The sequence below is a fragment of the Puma concolor genome, chromosome C1 (genome assembly GCF_028749965.1).
Source record: "Puma concolor isolate L17-30 chromosome C1, mPumCon1.1.hap2, whole genome shotgun sequence".
In the NCBI taxonomy this organism is placed as follows: domain Eukaryota; kingdom Metazoa; phylum Chordata; class Mammalia; order Carnivora; family Felidae; genus Puma; species Puma concolor.
Window position 1 is genome coordinate 181,972,878 of NC_141674.1, and position 4,102 is coordinate 181,976,979.

At 36.3% G+C, this 4,102-nt stretch overlaps 1 pseudogene; it reads left to right on the forward strand.

Annotated features, from left to right (window-relative positions):
• The first annotated feature begins 1,232 nt into the window (after positions 1-1,232).
• On the forward strand, positions 1,233-1,746 carry LOC112871075 (peptidyl-prolyl cis-trans isomerase A pseudogene; annotated as a pseudogene).
• Positions 1,747-4,102: the final 2,356 nt, after the last annotated feature.

The following is a 4,102-nucleotide window of genomic DNA, read 5'->3' on the forward strand; positions in this document are numbered from 1 at the left end:
ATTCATTATAAAACTCTGTAAGTCTCTCACCAGACTAAAATCCTTTATCAGAGTCAAATGTCATAATAAGATAAACGTAGTTTCTTGTGAAATGATAGTATAAAGTACCGCTGTATGCTATGAATTGAAATTTTGTGTTCCCTCCCACCAAATTCATATGTGGAAGTCCTAACCTCCAGGGTGGTTGTGTTTGGACTAAAGAAGTAATTAAGACAAAATGAGCTTTAGAGGTGGGTCCCTGATCCCATAGGATTAGTGTCCTTATAAGAAAACACACCAGAAAGCTCTTTCTCCCTGCATGTGCACAAAGAAGAGATCATGGGAAAATAAAGCAAGTTGGCAGTCACCTACAAGACCCAAGAAGATGCCTAAGAAACTAGGTACCTTGCTGGTACCTTGATCTTGAACTTCTCAGCTTCCAATACTGTGAGAAATAAGTATCTGTTGTTTCAGTCACCTCGTCTATGCTATTTTGTTATAGCAGCTCAAGCTATCTAATACACCATATCTTCCAGAAGTAGTAGTTTACCTGCTTTTCTAATATTTCTAGTGTTTAGTATTTAGTGTGCTCTTTTAAGTATTTAGGTTAAAATTCAGCAGTAAATTTTATACAAGCTATGATGTTGGAGTCCAGAAATAGCTGTATTAAGCAGATGAAGAATTTTACTTAAAATTTTTTATGTTTTTATTTTCTTTTTGAGAGAGAGAGAGAGAGAGAGAGACAAAGTGCGTGTAGGGGGAGGGGCAGAGAGAGAAGGAGACACAGAATCTGAAGCAGGCTCCAGGCTATGAACTGTCAGCAGAGAGCCTGATGGGGGCTCGAACTCATGGGATGGTAAGATCATGACCTGAGCTGAAGTCAGGCATCCAGCTGACTGAGCCACCCAGGTGCCCTGAAGAATTTTACCTTAACAAATATTATATTCTTTGACAACCTAAATTCACATATATCCAGAATCATACACCTAAAGGAGCTAGAAAATGAAGCACAAACAAAAACCAAAACCAATAAAAGGAAGGAAATAATAAATATTAGAGCAAAACTAAACAAACAAATAACAACACCAACAAAAACCACAACAGAACAGATCAATAAAACCAGGGGTCTCTGGCTGGCTCAGTAAGTAGAGCATGTGACTCTTGACCTTGGGGTTGTAAATCCAAGCCCCACCTTGGGTGTAGAGATTACTTAATAATAAAATCTTCAGGCCTTGCAGATGCTGCTGCCCAGGAACCACCCACACTGTCCAGCCATGGTCAACCCAACTGTGTTCTACGACATCACCATGGGTGGCGAGCCCTCGAGTCATGTCTCCTTCAAGCTGTTGCACACAAAGTTCCAAAAACAGCAGAGAACTTTTGTGCTCTGAGCACTGGGGAGAAAGGATTTGGTTACAAAGGTTCCTGCTTTCACAGGATTATCCCAGGATTTATGTGCCAGGGTGGTGACTTCACATGCCATCATAACATTGGCAGCAAGCCCATCAATGGAGAGAAATTTGATGATGACAATTTCATCCTGAAGCATACAGATCCTGGCATCCTGTCCATGGTGAACACTGGACCCAACACGAATGGTTCCCAGTTTTCATCTGCACCTCCAAGACCAAGTGGTTGGATGGTAAGCACGTGGTGTTTTGCAAGGTGAAGGAGGGCATGAACATCGTGGAAGCCAGGGAGTGCTTTGGGTCCAGGAATGGCAAGACCAGCGGGAAGATCACCATTGTTGACTATGGACAAGTCTAAAATTTTGACCTGTGTCTTATCTTAACCACTGGACCACTCCTTCTATAGCTTGGGAGAACACCCCACCACCCCCATATGCTCAAAATTTCCTATAATCTTTGTGCTCCTGCTGCAGTTCCATGGTCCCATGATTTCCTTACTCTCCTCCAAGTTTAGCTGGATTGCAGAGTGAAGCTTATAATTATGAAATACAAGTGAAACAATAACAACAAAATAATAATAAATAATAATAATAAATAAGATCTTTAAAAAAGAAAAGAGAAATAAGAACTGATACCTCAGAAATACAAAAGATAATAAGATAATATTATGCAAAATTATGTTCCAACAAACTGGACAACATAGAATAAGTGGATAAATTCCTAGAAACATATAAACTCCCAAAACTGAATCCAGAAGAAATTGAAAATTTGAACAGACCAATTACCAGCAATGAAATTAAATCAGTAATCAAAAAACTCCCAACAAATAAAAGTCCAGGGCCTGATGGCTTCACTTGTGAAGTCTACCAAATATTTAAACAAGAATAAATACCTATTAATCTCAAACTATTTAAAAAAATAGAAGAAGGAAATCTTCCACAATCATTCTATGAGGCCAGCATTACTCTAATACCAGAAAAAGACACTACAAAAAAGAGAGAGAGGAGAGAACTACAGGCAAATATCTCTGAAGAACATAGATTCAAAATCGTCAACAAAGTATTAGCAAATGAAATCTAACAATTGGTTATAAAACTCATTCACCATGATTAAGTGGAATTTATTCCTGAGATGCAAGCTTGGCTCAATATTCGTAAGTCAATCAAGGTGATACATCACATCAAGCGAAAGGGTAAAAACCATGTGATCATTTCAATTGAAGCAGAAAAAGCATTTAACAAAGCACAACATCCATTTATGATAAAAACTCTCAACAAAGTAGGTATAGAGGGAATATATCTCAACATAATAAAGGCCATATATAAAAACTCACAGCTAAAATTATACTTAATGGTGAAAAACCTAGAGTTTTTTTTTTTTCCCCTAGGATCAGGAATAAGACAAGGATGTCCACTTTCACCACTTTTACTCAACATAGTACTGGAAGTCCTGGACACAGTAATCAGATAAGAAAAAGGAATACAAGGCACCCAAATTGGTAAGGTGAAATAAAATTTTCACTATTTGCAGGCGACATGATACTATGTATAGAAAACACTCAAGACTCCACCAAAACACTACAAGAACTGATAAATGAATTCAGGAAGGCTGCAGGATAAAAAACCAATAAACAGAAATCTATTGCATTTCTGTACAGCAATAAGGAAGTAGCAGAAAGAAATTTTTTTTAAATCTCATTTACAATTGCACTAAATAAATAAATGAATGAATGAATGAATGAATAAAATACATAGGAATAAACTTACCCAAAGAAGTGAAGACTTATACTCTGAAAACTATAAAACACTGATGAAAGAAATTGAATATAGACACAAATAGATGGAAAGACATTCCATGTTCATGGATTGGGAGAACCAATATCATTAAAATGTCCGTGGTACCAAAGGTAATCTACACATTTAATGCCATGTATGGAAACACAAATTCCTGAACAGCCAGGGCAATCTTGAAGAACAAAGGTAAAGAATCACAATTCCAGATTTCAAGATCTACTACTACAAAGCTTTAGTAATCAAAACAGTACGGTACTGGTCCAAAATAGACACACAGATCAAGAGAACAGAATAGAAAGCCCAGAAAACAAGTCGTGTTGAGTGGTAGAGATGATAGGGATTTTTTTTTTTCTCAATACTGGTATTTGTGGTGAGAATGGACATTCTTACCTTGCTCTTGACATTAACAAGAATTCTTTAAGGTTCTGTTCTGTTTTACAGTGCTAGGTATTGATTTGAGGTTTACATGGTTTATCAAGTTACAAAAGCCATTATGCATTTTTATCAAAAATGTGTTTTAAATTGACTTGACAGCCTTTTTATCATCTATAAATATAATTGTGATTTTTTTTTTACTTAAAGAGTGATTTAACTGTAATTTTATTTCTTCTTATTCTTTGCCTCCCCCCACCCAGTTTAAATAATCTTAAATCTTGGTATCAGTGGTATATTCTCTACATAAAAGGGGTTAGACATTTTTTTTCTTATAACTTGGTATTAAGTAGCAATGAAATTATATGGTATTTGAAGGTTTGATAGATGACTCCTATAAAATGTTTTTGTTGTGGTAATTTTTGAAGCACACTTTCTTAAATTTTTTTACATCTTCTACGTAACTGGTAGGTTTTAACTGTCTGTTTCTACGGGGGGGGTCAGTTTGGATAAATTGCATTTTGCTAGACAATTTCCAGTTAACCTATG